General features: G+C 46.2%; 1 protein-coding gene across 1 annotated transcript in view; it reads left to right on the plus strand.

Annotated features, from left to right (window-relative positions):
- The window catches only part of PPP2R5B (protein phosphatase 2 regulatory subunit B'beta), a 574560-nt gene that overhangs the window by 302368 nt on the left and 257251 nt on the right, over positions 1-14941 (plus strand). The window lies entirely within an intron of this gene.

Consider the following 14941-nt stretch of genomic DNA (forward strand, 5'->3'; position numbering starts at 1 on the left):
GAGTTTGCTCAAGATACTTCCTTGTCGGGAAGAAGACAGGAGGATGGCGTCCCATCCTGGACTTGCGTCGGCTAAACAAATACATCAAGGCACAGAAGTTCTGGATGGTCACCCTCTAGCACGTGCTGGGCCACCTGGAGGAAGGCGACTTCCTATCGTCGTTGGATTTGGAGGATGCGTACTTTCACATCCCCATCCTAAAAGGACACCGAAAGTTCCTCAGGTTCGTAGTCCAAGGGCGGCACTACCAGTTCAAGGCCCTCCCATTCGGATTGAAGTCAGCGCCCAGGGTATTCACCAAGTGCCTAGCTCCAGTGGCAAGGGAACTCCCCGTCGAACACACAGCGAAGACCGTCCGGCTGCTCATGGACCTGGGATTCTCCATCAACTTCTCCAAATCCCACCTGGTTCCATCCCAGGTCGCACTGTTTCTGGGAGCCAAGCTCGATACAGTAGCACGATTGGCCTCGCCGTCGGAGGAAAGGACGAAGGCCATCCTGGGCAAGGTGCAGCGTCTGCTGGCCATGGACGTGGCCAGGGTGAGGGCCAACAAGTCCCTTCTTGGGATGATGTCCTCGTGCATCTATCTGGTGCGCCTGTGCAGGCTTCGGATGCGTCCTCTACAGGAGTTCCTCGAAACCTGTTGGGTACAAGCGGCGGGCAGTTTCGAGGACAAGATCTCGCTCAACGACGGTTTCCGCCAAGCAATTCGGTGGTGGGGCACCCGCACGCATCTCGCGGCAGGCACAGACTTTCAGACCCTAGTACACCAGGTGACTGTGACGACGGATGCCTCCCTGGAGGGGTGGGGAGCGCACACCAGAGATCTTCACGTCACCAGAGGAGAGGCCGATCCACATCAACATACTGGAGCTACGAACAGTGTTCTGGGCCCTCAGGTCGTTTCTCCCGTCCCTCAAGGGCAAGGTGGTGAGGATCTTCACCGACAACACCACCACGATGTTCTACATCCGGAAGCAGGGAGGAACCAGATCCCCAGGCCTATCCAAGGAGGCCCAGGATCTGTGGCACTGGGCCATCGCCCAGGGGATGTTTCTGGTACCCTTCCACCTGGCAGTAATAAAAAACACTATCGCCGACTCACTCAGCAAGGAGCTGCGCTTGTGCCACGAGTGGGAACTACGCCAGGATCAAGTGAACCGACTCTTCCAGCGATGGGGCAAACCCCAGATCGACCTGTTCGCGACGGCGACCAACTCCAAGTGCCAGAGGTTCGCCAGCAGGTTTCCCCAGCCGAGGAGCATGGGCGATGCTTTCTCGTTCCCCTGGGACGGCCTGTTCCTGTATGCGTTCCCTCCGTTACCGTTGCTGCTCCGACTCATCAATCAACTCCAGAGGTCCCGGTGCAGGATGATCCTCGTCGCACCGGCGTGGCTGAGACAGATCTGGTTCCCGGACCTTCTGGACTTGTCAGCGTCCCCACCGATCAAACTGTCAACGGACGCAGATCTTCTCTCCAGAGAATGAGGCGCCATCCTTCATCACGACCCGGAGTCGCTGAACTTGTAGGCCTGGCTCCTGCAGCACTAGAGTTTGGAGGGTACGATATCCCGGCGGACTGCAAAGAGGTCCTTGCAAAGGACAGGGCGTCCTCAACTCTCAAGTGCTACGGACACAAGTGGAAGAGGTTCTCTGTCTGGTGCCGTGCACAGAAGATTAACCCTCTACGGATTACGGCCCCTCAAGTGCTACCGTACCTACTTTCGCTGGCCAAGGCGGGACTGACGCATGCTTCCATCAAGATACACCTGGCAGCGATTCCCGATACACCAGAACTACAGGACGTCCATCCCTGTGGTTCCATCGCCTGGTGAAGGAATTTATGAAAGGACTGTTCCGATCGTTCCCGCTGGTGAAGGGTCCGGCCCCAGTGTGGGAGTTCAACCTGGTACTGACCAGGCTCATGGGGGCGCCATTCGAGCCTCTGCATTCGGCACCGGTGAAGTTCCTGTCGTGGAAGACAGCATTTCTTGTGGCCATCACCTCCGCACGACGAGTGGGAGAGATCCAGGCCCTATCCTGCAAGCCTCCATACTTGACTTTTCACAAAACGAGGGTGGTGCTGAGGACCCACCCTTCCTTCATGCCCAAGGTGCCGTTGGACTTTCACCTCAACGAGCCCTTGCTGCTACCACTTTTCTTCCCATCGCCTTCGTCGCCGGCCGAGAGGACTTGGCACTCGCTGGATGTAGCTAGAGCGTTGAAGTAGTACGTGGACTGCACGAAGAGTTTTCGGAAGACTTCACAGCTGTTTGTGAATTTTGGACTTGTTAATCAAGGGAAGGTTCTCTTGAAGGCTTCCATTTCCAGATGGCTCTCCGGCTGCATCATGCCCTGTCACCGGTTGGCAAACCGACCGTTGCCCGGCCGTCCGAGAGCCCATTCGACCAGAGTGATCGCTGCTACCACGGCGTTCTTGTCTGGTGTGCCCCTGCTGGACATCTGCAGGGCTACTACATGGAGGTCGACGCACACCTTCACGAGATTTTACTGCGTCGACCGGGATTCCAGGGAGGAGTCCAGAGTTGGCCAGGCAGTGCTGCGCAACCTGTTTGCTTAAGGTGAGAATGGTGCGGATGGAAGAGATGCTTAATGTTGAGTTTATGTAATGCTTAATGTTGAGCCTTGCCACCTCCCGCGGTTGTGCATGTGTGTAGTGCTATGTATTCTTATATTCATGAGCATGTGAATCCATGCCAGAGCCCATGCTGGAGAAGGAACAAGTTACTTACCTGTAACTGTTGTTCTCCAGCATGGATCTGGCATGGATTCACATGTGAACCCTCCCTCCTACCCCTCTGCGGCTCTTCACCTGGTCAGACTGCCACTTTACGTGCTACCAAATCTGAGGATGGCTGCCAGGGGCGGGGCTTAGGGAGAGGGCAGTCATTGGCTGGGGGCAGTATGACCCAGAGACCAGTGATTGGATACTACTAAGAAAGACAGATCAGAAACGAAACTGATACTGCTTTTTTTTTTTTTACCGAGGATTCCCAGCCTGACGTCAGGGAATATATTCATGAGCATGTGAATCCATGCCAGACCCATGCTGAAGAACAACAGTTACAGGTAAGTAACTTGTTTCATATGTAAGCTGCTTTTCACCATGGAATTCTTTGCTTTTATGTTTTGGGTGCCTTTTGTTAGTATTACTGGTTGATGTTACCAGCTTCCTTCTCAGTGATGAGATGAAGTCACATGTGACCTGCTGGGTGATTAGTGCGGGGTGACACTGGGGGTCAGGCTCCAGGACCCACTATGTGGGATTGGGTACAGAGAAGGTACCAGACTCCACAGTCTGTCATTAGACTTTGACCAATTCCATCCTATATTTCTGGAAAAAATCCAACCTTACTAACTAGGAAGACTGGGACAAGATTGAGGAAGGGTTTCCCCACGTGCAGGTGGTCCATCAGACAAGGCAAGTAGTACCCCCACACACGCCAGCGCTATGGGAGGAATAAAGAGCAGCCCAGAACCCCTCTCTGCATTAGAGGAGGACAGATATCCTAGCTGTGTTTCATTACACCTATCTAAGCACCCAGGGGTCTCTTTTCTAGTTTAGCTTGGGACACCTCTCAGCAGACCAGTAGGTCCTGTTAATTAGGTGAGGTGCGTGACCCTGGCAGCAAAGGTACAAGTTTGGTGCCTTCCTTGTTACAGTCTAAGGCCATGGATAAGCACAAAAGACGCAAACATGAAGCAAGGAGTTTTGCAGGGTCGTCATTTTGGGGGGGGTCACCAGGTGTCGCAACTGCGAACCCAGAGGTCTCCCTTGCTAACCCTGTGTTCTTCCTTGCTACCCCAAAAATTTTGGCGGAAAAGTTACATTTTTTATTTTTTTGTTTTTTTTAAATGTAAACTCCTGGTCTGGCTGTTGCCAGTGCCCTGTGGCTCTTTGTTTCTGGAGTGGCTGGCTTTCTTGTTCAGGCATCTTAAAAACAAATTACAAAAAACAGGGGGTTGCACTAGCTTAACACTTTGAGCAGTGGCCGTAAATAAGAAAGAATAGGAATAACAAATAATTTGTCTTTCTGGAATTCTGTACAATAATTGCTAGACTTAATTAAGGTTTATTTCAGGCACACTTCAGGGGCTGAGTCCCTGATTTAGTCTGATCTTAAACACCTCAACTCAGCCTTTCGTCCTTCTGAGGTTGATAAATGAGAACCAACACAGGTTGGGTGATGTTGTATGTATATTTGTTCTATATAAAGCGCTTAAGCGTAAGTGCTTTATAATAACACATCATCATTTGGCCATGGATGTCTACTTGCATTCACATTAATTTGGTAATATGGGCCTATATTAACGAAACATATGGTGATTCATTCTTGTATGATATGTATATGACATTATAATGATATTGTAACCATATTTATTGTTGTGTACTTAGGAACAATGCTATGTGAGGCCCCTTCCTGTTTTTTTCAAGGGGTGAAAGTACGTATCCCTTCGCTTCCCGTGATGTCACTTCGGGGTTGGGCCGAAAGACATTACTTCCTGTGATGTCATCAGGGGGTCAAGGGTCGTGTGATGTCACTTCCGCCACCCCTGCCATTTTGGTGAAATGATGTCCCTGGAGTTTTGTAGCTTCTCTGTGAGATGGCCAAAAAGGAAGCTCGCTAATAACAAACCCCCAGCTGAATGTTTTAAGGTTATAAGTAACAGGCACACACAGACCTACGATCATAAAAGGTGACACGCAGTTATGGGGGGTGGTAGTTGGGAGTTGAATGCAGACAGAACGAGTTTATGCATGGAGGGGAGTAGCAGAGAGGAGGTGTAGGGAACAACAAGAGAGAATGTGGTTTTAGAGCAGCAGAGTGGAGGAAGTGAACGAGGAGCAGAGGAGTGGAGGCAGAGAAGAGTTGAGAGCAGAGGAGACAAAGGGAACAACAGAAGGAGGTGAGGGGGAGCAGAACGAGGAGCAGAGGAGAGGTAACCAGCTGGGGAGAACATTAGTAAGGGAAGGAGAGGAGGGGTAGAGAACATTAGTAAGAGGAAAGAGGATGAGCCGAAAGATTGGCAGAGCAGAAGAGATGAAGAGGACATCATAAAGCGGAGTAGAGGAGGAGGTGAGGGAGGAACAGTGAGCTAGAGAGTAGCAAAGAAGTATATTGTTGGGGTATGAGAGGAGGAGGTGGTGACGGGGAAGTCAATGAGGGGTGGAGGGGTGGCACAGGGAATGTTACACAGGAGGAGCAGAGAAGAAGACTGTTGAGCTATAGCGGGGCTTTAAGGAAGAGGTGAAGAATACAAGAAGGAAATGAGAACCAGGAGGACGAGAAAGTGGAGGAGCAACCAGAAGTGGGGTGAAGAAGGTCACAGTAGATAAATGATAAATGGAGAATGTTGAGGAGGAAAGCTCAAGAGACATGAGGATGGAAAGAAGGAGAGAAATTATCATTACACATTAGGAAAGAGTTTTTGAAGAGACTCCTGGCTTGGCGCAGAAGACTGGGTCAAAACAGCCTATGACACCCGAGAAGGGGCTAAGCACACCATCCCCTTCAACCAACACAATCCTATTCAGAATCATAAAGAGCAGTATGAGTGGCCCAGTTCTGAGGACACTAGGCCCATGGGTGGGGGTGCAAATGTCTTGAGGACGAGAAACAGATGAGCGACATTCTGAAATGAAAGTCATCACAGCCAAGAAATACGTGTGGGGCATTTAAAACCCCCAGAGTGTGAGTGATTCTTTGTTTGCCACCAGGAAGGATGAACTAATGGAGAGAGTGGGTTGAACCGAGTCAAGTGGTCCTGAAAATAAGTTTAATTTATTTGTTTTGCTTCCAATTGACCTCAGTCAATTCTTGCGTCTTAGTCTTGAGCTTTCTGTGAATCCCTCAGCCTAACACAGTGAGCAATGTGACAAATGGGATTTGACTAAGGTTTGGGTGGGTCTTAGCCTAGTCAGTTACCTATTTCACTGCGGTCAGCCCTTTGGCTTTCTTGGTTGGTGTTGCATCGATGCTTAAAGGCACTAGATCCTGGTGTAGGCTGTGTGCTGTGCCGCTTACGGAGATCAACCTGGCTGACTCATGGAGAAAAGAATATTTTTCAGATCCTGTAAATGTCTTGAACGCAATTAGTACCTTGTGGCACCCTGTTACAGGTTCTACAGTAGTCTTTACAAGCAGGAGCATGGTTTCTTATGCAATGATGCATTCTCGTTTAAGGGCCAGTAATCTGTTTAATGAAAGGTTCATGCTTTTTTATGGGTTCTATGTGACCGTCGCTGCCCGATACCGCAGGTAAGTAAAAGTCGCCAGAGGATCCTTCCCATGCCTCTCCTCGATTCATCATCTTCTAGCTTTGGAAGGTCCTTGGCTCCTTTGGTCACCCTTCTATGTGTCCCCAGAGCGAGGCAGGGGCTTAGTCAGAGTCCATATATTATTCTTGAAGACCACATAATGAGGTTCAAAGATAGTCAATTTGATCCATTTGGACTTGGGAGCCGCCACACACTATAATGATAATTTTTTGAGTCTGAGAAGTTCGGAGCTACTTCAGAAAGATTTTACTTGTCTAAACCTATCCTTGGAGTGCAGCATTTCAAGTAATGTAGGTTTAGAATCTTATCTAATGACTGGTAAAATACAGGTAATAATTAATGGTGATATAATTTGTATTTGTTCAACATGTATCCAACAGGTAGATGAAACGGGGACCATATTCCAGTTAACCTTATAATCTTCCCCTTAAATGTGTTCTATATTGATAAGTATGTTTTATTTATTTAACTTATTTATTTGTAGGGCGCCGAAACCCGCAGGCATCAGGGAGCACAAACACAGGAAACAGAACAAACAAAAAAGATTGGACAGGTGACCAACGTGGGCAAGAGAGTCAGAAGCGGGGCTGGTTCTATTTCTGGTAGGCATGGCTGTAGAGAGCGTTAGTTGAAAAGAAGGGTTTTCAATCTCTGGACGAAAGGGGTTGTATTCCTTTACCAGCCTGAGCTCCAAAGGCAAGGCATTCCAGATTTTCGTGGCCTTGAAGGGGAAGGATCTGCCTAGACAACTGTAGAGGGCGAATATAGGGATGTTAACCAGCGCCAAGGCAGAGGAGCGCAGCTTCCTTGGTGGCTCATAAAAGGACAACAGTTCTTTGGTATAGACTGGGGCAGTACCATATAAAGCCCTATGGGCTAGAGAGGCAGCCTTAAATTCCAGACAGGAGGCCCTGGGGAGCCAATGGAGATCTCGCCAGATGTCAGAGATGTGATCTCTTATAGCTTTCTTCGTGATAATGCGAACTGCATCACTTCGAAGAGTGCGGAGGGCATGGATGTTTTTCTTGTTGGCCCCAATTAATAATGCATTGCCATAGTCCAATCTGGACATCACAACCACACTGGCCACTGAGGAGCAACTAGATGCTGACAGAAAGGAAAGCAGGTTTCTCAGCAGTCTAGGGTAGTAAGAACCATTTTTTTACTGTCTGGTTGATATGAGCGTCTGCACTAAGCAGAGGATCAAGATAGAATCACAGAGTTCTAACACTCTGTTAGACCGAAATTGGACAACCGTGAATGGAGAATGATCGGTAGCAGGGGTCGAATTTTGCTCAAGCATGCTTGGTGCCAAAAACGAACAGCTTGGTCTTATCCCCATTCAGACACATTCAGTTGTTGCTCATCCAGGTCTCAACGCAAAGATAGATGGTCTGAAGAACAGCGTCCTTGGCATAAACTCCAGATAACTCAAATAGCTGGATGTCATCAGCATAGTTCGAGAAGTACACTCCAAGCTCATCCAACAGGTAACAAAATGGTTGAATATAAAGGTTGGAAAGTAAGGGGGACATACATGCTCCCTGAGGGACCCCACAGGAAATGGGGGAAGAGGGAGAAGTGGCCTCACCCCAACATACTCGAGAGGTACGATTCTGGAGAAATGATCTCACACATAGAATTGAGTCTGGAGTGCAGCAACCATGTTTCTCTAAGGCGAGCAGCAGTTGGTCATGGTCAAGAAGGTCAAAAGCCGCCAATAAATCCAGCAGAACCAGCATGCCAGAGCGACCTCCATCCGAGATTGTCTGCAGATCTAAAAGAGTGGTCTCTGTACTGTGGAGGAGTCTAAAGCCAGACCGTCTAGGATGCAGCATGTTAGTCTTCTCCATGAAGCATTGTACTTGGTTAGTAGCACATTTATCAAGCACCTTCAGGAGAAAATGACAGTTGGAGATGCATCTCAGGTTAACAGGTTCACTTGGGTCCAGTTCTGGCTTTTTAACCAGAGGGGTGATGGTGGCTTTCTTTTTTATTTCTTTATTTTGATTTTTTATTGATATGGTTAGATCCACCAACCTTTACATTTTTAGTACATGATTTACTAAAAGCAAGATAAGATTACATAATAAAGAGTGAAAGAAAAATATGACTTTCGTTACATTTTAGATTTAAAATGTCATACTCAGAATAGTCAAAAAATGAATTTTACAATTTCTAAAATGATTTAAAAAAACAATGAGATGTTTTAAGTTTGTGGAATACATCCATTATTTGTCAATGTGTAACTGATACAAAACAACTACCCATCTGAAAGTTATTTTGGCAATTCCTCACTAGATTTGTTTAAATGCTGAGTACTTTTATATATCATAGTTAGAAATAGCATCTTAAAGTTAAAAGAAAACATGTCATTTCTGTATATGGCTGTGTGAGCGCTGCCATTATTACTTAGGGACTTTCAAAGGTTCCAACCACCATATTTACATCAATTTTAACTTTTCACATCATAATCATGTTACCAGAATAAGAATTCTTACTTATTCTAGCAATAGAACACTACCATTATGCCTCAATGTTACCCAGATTCAGGTCGTCCAGGAATCTAATTGTTGCTAATTTGATCGAGTTACACTCAGATGCAAACATGAACTGCCAAAGCTTATATGCATCTACAATTTCCAGTTCACCAAAGCAACATTTCAAATAAAAAATACACATGTTAGTAAGCTGAGGGCATTCTGTAAATGGATGGCATAATATCTCTGGCTGATTTGCCACTTTGACAAATGAGACAATTATTGTAGATTTTACAATCAAACCACATCTTGCCATTATATCTTTGCATGGTCATAGATCAAATGTACACTTTATAAAAGCGTTCCTGAAGTTGAGTGAAGGACTTTTAACAAGATAACTAGCTACAGTATGTAGCTTAACAGTGAAATGATTAGATCTGAAATCAAGATATAAGCCACACTTCTCCTGCGTGCTTATCCAATCATGGTCTTTCTTTATGGAATTGGGGACTTGATAACTGACATAAAAAGGAGTTGACAAATCTTATCAAAAAGGATGCAAAGATATCCTTGTGGTCCAAGATTAAATTAGGGAGAATGGTGTTCTCTGGACACTGGGAGGGGCGCATAGTTGAAAGGGTGGCCATCATGTCGGCAAGAGAAACAAGAGTGAAGCTAAACATATGCTCTGATTTATTGATTAGAGGAACAGGAGGAGGACAGAAAGGTAAATGTTTATCATCTGAAAGTTTAGCTCTGATTTTGTCCCGCGCCTTGTCCACCTTGGCTTCGAAGGCAGTCTGCATGTCAGCACAGACTTGGTCCGTGGGAGCTATAGCGAAGGAAAGAGTACTGGGTTTCTCTAAAGACTTCATAATCTCAAAATGTTTTTTAGAACTGTTGTTTGCTCTCTCTCCGTTCTAGAAATCTTTTTAGCTTCGTTGATAGCTAACCTGTAGTCTTTGTCGAAGATCTTCCAATGGGCTTTGTTGTCTACTGAAGGGCATTTAATCCATTTGGTCTCCGCCTGACGTTTCTGAGTTTTCGTTTGGCACAGATCCTGTGTGAACCATTTCTGGTGAGAAGGATTATCTCTAACCAGTTTGCTCCTAACCGGCGCCACACGATTCAGTATGGAGAGCATAAGGTTATTAAAGGTGTCAGTAAAAATAGGAGGGTCTAAATCAGATGTGGATAACATGATGTTGTCAAGGCAGTATTTCAGGTCCAGCTGCGTAATCTTCTTAAAGTTCAGGTTTATAACATATATATGTTGTGTTGGAGTCCGGAGGCTAACATAGATCCAAGATATTACATTGCATCGACTTGCCACACCATCTCAGAGGATAAGCACAAGTCTATGGAGCATATGCAATTAATTGTAAGTAATTCAATAGTCTAATGCATAGCTTGAGTGTCCTTTGAATATGTCAGCGATCCTGCACCAAGGATGGAAATAATTCTTTTGGGTAAGCTAGATAAACAATACTGCAGAAGCTGAGATATGGCATTTAACATTGTTAATTGATAAGCATGAAAGACTGGGGAGGTTTTGATTTGTGTGATGAGTGGTTCTATGAATATTAGAAATCTAAACAGGGAAAGGAGCTTCCCAGTCCAGTCATCACTCTGTTCTTTAGTGCATATTCCAAAGAGGAAATTACAGCAATAATGTAATAATTAGAAGTGTCTTCTATACAAGTTTGAATTTTGTATACCTTTCTTCAAGTTAGAATTCTGGATACAGATGGGATAGGTTATCTGCAGGGAAATAATGTACTCTGATTAATAATAGTAAACACGTGAACTTGAGCCAAAACCGTCCCCTGTTGCCTGTCTTGTATTATAACATTCAATATTATTTCACCCCGATATGTTTCAATGATAAGTCTTCGTGTCTGATAGTTATCTTTCCCATAGAAATAGATATTGCTATTCAGATGCGTTACATTTGTGGCCAAAAGCTTTTGTACTAAAAGTACATTGATTTGTTCACAATCCTTTGACCTTAAGTGGAAGAACGAAATGCGGATGTTTAAGTTGGTTATGTTTCAAGTAATACATCCCTGTAGTTTGATCTGGAGTCTTCGTTTCAGCAGTGACAGGCGCCAGAAAGGAGTTCACAGCACACACAGACACAAAGTACAAGGCCAACTGGCTTAGTAAATGTATGGGAAGTGGAGGAATGCCAATCAGGGAAGGTGGGACATAAAGAGACAGTCCAACAGCATCAAGCATGCCAAGATCATCTAAACAGTACAGCGTATCCCTGTGTCTAACTAGACCACTGGTCTGGAGTCCAAAGGTCCAGAGCCTGTACTACAAAGCAAGGTTCCTGGGGGTCTCTCTCAGCGTACTCTTGAACAAAGCCAGTCTCCGCGAAATAAAGTGTCCTTGGGCACTTCTTTCATTGTGGTGGGGTCTGATTTTCTGAGACCTTAGTTTTAACTTGGCATCTGTGCCTTGCCTGCATTGCCTGTTGGGTTGCTGGAAGACCTTGGTGGTTGTTGGTGCACTTGTGTCTTCAGCAGTCTGAATTGGATAGATGCATAGTTTTCCCGCTTTCCTTAGGGTTCTCCTTGGCTTGGCTATTCGTGATTGACACAATAATATTTTGTCTCCCCCACTTGTGAAGTAACACTAAGGTATTGGGGCTGCGCTGATGGCCTGCTCACTGCCCCCTTAATCCGATCCACACCCTGTATTCCTGGCATCACTGAGACGCTTTGCATCCATAAGAAGGCATTGCGCTCCTACAACTTTCCTAGAACTCTCCAAGTGGTCCTTACCAGCGGCAGTGCCCCGGTCCTCAACAGGCCTTTTGCCTTGTCCAGTACTTTCCATCTGGTAAGTGATCCCTGTTTACACCAGGAACTTGTCCCTTTCTCGCCACTATCTCTATTCTTTGGTGGCCCTTATGTTTCTTTCCAGCTTTTGCTCATCTCATCCTCCTGTTCTCACTTTCCAACCACCTCCTGTGTCGCCCTTCCTTGTCCACTTCATCTCACTCCTCCTGCTCTTCCTCTCTAATCTCTTACTCCAACCTCTCCCTTCCTCTCTTCCATTTCCTCACCACCTCTTACAGCCTTTCACCACACCTGCTCTTTTCTTAGTAACAGCACCTCGTAGAAACACTGTCCTCTCCCCCACAAAGTTAGTGAAAACTGGCAGCCTTTTATACTTTGGGTAATAGGGTGATTGTCTCAATAAGGGCTCTGGCTGGAGGGCCCATTCTGTCCTGTTTTTCCTTGGCCCCTTGTGCACACTTTTGACTTCCTCGTATCACGGTCACGTGCCATTTTAAATGTAAAGTTGCATCTCTTGTAGCCCTTTAGCTCACAAAGGCAGGACAAATATTGTAAGATGTCCGTGAGATTAACGTGCGGTTGTAGGCAGCTGCTTTTCTCTCCAGTCTCAGGCGGGTGCTAAGAATCCCTCCTGCGCATGCACACCAGGGGCACACCTTTACAGAAAGCAATTAATATCGGGGTGCAGCTGGGGAGAAAAGAAATAATAGATGGCAAAGGAGACTCGGGAGCAGACGTTGATGAACACCTTTCGCATATGTGGAACTAGAAAAAGGCAAACGCTTTTCATCAATGCCAGGCAAAGGCCTGCAGTGCCCAGCTAAACCCATAGCTAATACAAGTTCTCAGGAATTGTGAACTGCAGGGGCTGCATGATTGCTCTCAGGGTTTGCTAGCGTCAAGGCACCTCAGGGAAAGGACGCTTGCAAATAAACCGTGGACCTGGGCGTGATTAGACACACTAACATGGCGTGATTACTCAGTGTGCTTGCTGCAGAGATCGGTCTGTAACCCGCAGGCCACACTTTTCAATTGTGGCCTGGACTTTCAGCCTTTTTCCTTTTTGAAATTGATCAAGCTAGTACCAATGAGCTGGGTGACTGAAACACTAGATGTGTGGACTTTACTAGCAGCTTTGCATAACACTTGCCAGTTTTTATAGTGTCCACCGCAACAGCATTCATTGTATTGCTCCTGGAAAATGAGTGGGTCAGATCTGTTGGGGCCAAACCTGTGCCATACAGGTAGTGCACACATTGAGGCTGCATTTGTCCAGAGGTCTGCACCCAGCAGCTCTCCAGACGTTTTAAACTACATCTTCCATGATCTCTCCCCTCCACTAACTAATCTGGGGAGCCAAAGGTTGCAGGCCCTAACCTTTAGCTCTCACCCCCCCTATCGCTACCCAGCATAATCACTAGCCAGATATCATGGGAATTGTATGATGTGATAGGTTATTTATAACGCGCTTAATACCTAGAGGTTTCTAAGCGCGGACCCAGGGATCGCACCTGTGTTGCTCCATGTCGTCTTGTTCCCAAGTCGAGCACGCTGCCGCTGAGCCATCCTCCTGGGACAATTGTAGTCCAGAATATCTGAAGAGCCAAAGGTTGCAGACCCTGGTGCTCACTCGTGTACTATCTCGATGACCACCTCCGCTTCGTTCTGTGTTAATTATGCCTTGCGTACCTCTACAGCATGCACATTCCACAATGATGAAACAGAAGAAAAGAAAGGGACCCGAACGGAAATTGTGTGCGAGCGAATAAAAGCCTTTTTTCGCTGATTCCCCTCTTGGTATTAATCACAGGATTACATTAATTCAAGGCAGTAGGCGTCTGGCAAGCTCCAGCGAGTGGATCTGTCACCGCTTCAGCTGGAGAACGTGTCCTGTACATCTTGTCATGCTGCTAGCCAAGAAAATAGCTGAACCCTCTCCCCCCACCCCCGCCCCTGTCAGTCTGAGTCCTTCACTTTCCGAAATCAGGACCAGGCGGTGTGTGTGGCATCAGCAGCACCCCCTGATCAGACCGCCAAGAAAAACTGCACCGGCTCACTTGTGGCAAGTGAGATGCTTTACAGCACAGGGTCTCCCCCTCACATACAGCCTCTGAAACACAGACACACGTGCACCCCAACAACCTCAGAAAAACACGCCCATGCAGCCACACAGGCTTGGGAGCATACCGCCTCAGAGGAACGCAAAGACACTTTCTCAAACACATGCGCAAGGCCTCAGACACATAAACGAGCACACAGCCGAAGTTACATACATAAAAACAAACACACGTCCTAAGGCACAGACATACACACCCAAGCACGGCATCAGATACAAAAACATGCATAGCTTCAGACACAAAGACACATCAAAAGAAATGAAACACCTAGGCAGGCACACTTCCGTGTGCACATACAGATAGCCATACTAAGACACTTAGCTGCAAAGATACCCACATATACACACACAACCGCATGCATACATAGGCTTGCAGACCCACACACAAACACAGCGTCAGAGACAAATACATAGGGCCTGATTCAGGGAAGTGTTTTATAATGGCGCAATCCCATTGGAAAACATTCCATGAATCAGGCCCACAGTGTTGGTGATGCACAACCTCACAGATACATACATGTATACAGAGAGAGACAAACATCCATCAAGACCAAAAAAGATAGAACAACAATTGCTCAGAAACACTATAAAACATTGATAAACATAGTGAGCCATTGACAGACAGACACACACCCCCCCCCCCCCCCAGCTCAAGACGAAACAAAGGCCTACATAAACCCAATAGTGTGTCCTTGAGAAAGCTCATGCAGCTGCGTGAAATGCTGTGATAGGAGTCGGGCCGTCTTTCCATAGACAGGAAGGCATTCATTACTTTTTAGCTTGACCTTTTACAGTTTATTTTGTGTGATTCTTTGTGGTCACTTTGTGGTTTATTTTGCTTGCATAATTGTTTTGAATAGTTTATTATATTGCTAAACCTGCTGAAATACTCCTCAATGTCATATTATTTCAGAATGTGTGTCCTTTGCAGACCTATTGCAAAATGTTAATTAGCTTAACATTTTTCCAGGATAATTCTTTAATAAAAATGATGTTATGTATCATTATTTAATGTACAGGCATCTTTAAAAAAATACAGCATTATTTGAAATGTGAACATATGTGCCAGATGACTTTTGTGATGTGATTTCCACCTAATAACACAAACATATGATTTCGATTACCATCTATACCCCCACGCCCATTTACTTTAAGTTTGGTATAGTTTGGTTAGACACCCGAGAATGTCTTTTCATGGCGCGGAAACCTGCGAGTGTTTGGTGATCTCTCTTCATAG

The sequence above is a fragment of the Ambystoma mexicanum genome, chromosome 2p (assembly GCF_040938575.1).
Source record: "Ambystoma mexicanum isolate Mex_15411 chromosome 2p, UKY_AmexF1_1, whole genome shotgun sequence".
Classification (NCBI taxonomy): Eukaryota; Metazoa; Chordata; class Amphibia; order Caudata; family Ambystomatidae; genus Ambystoma; species Ambystoma mexicanum.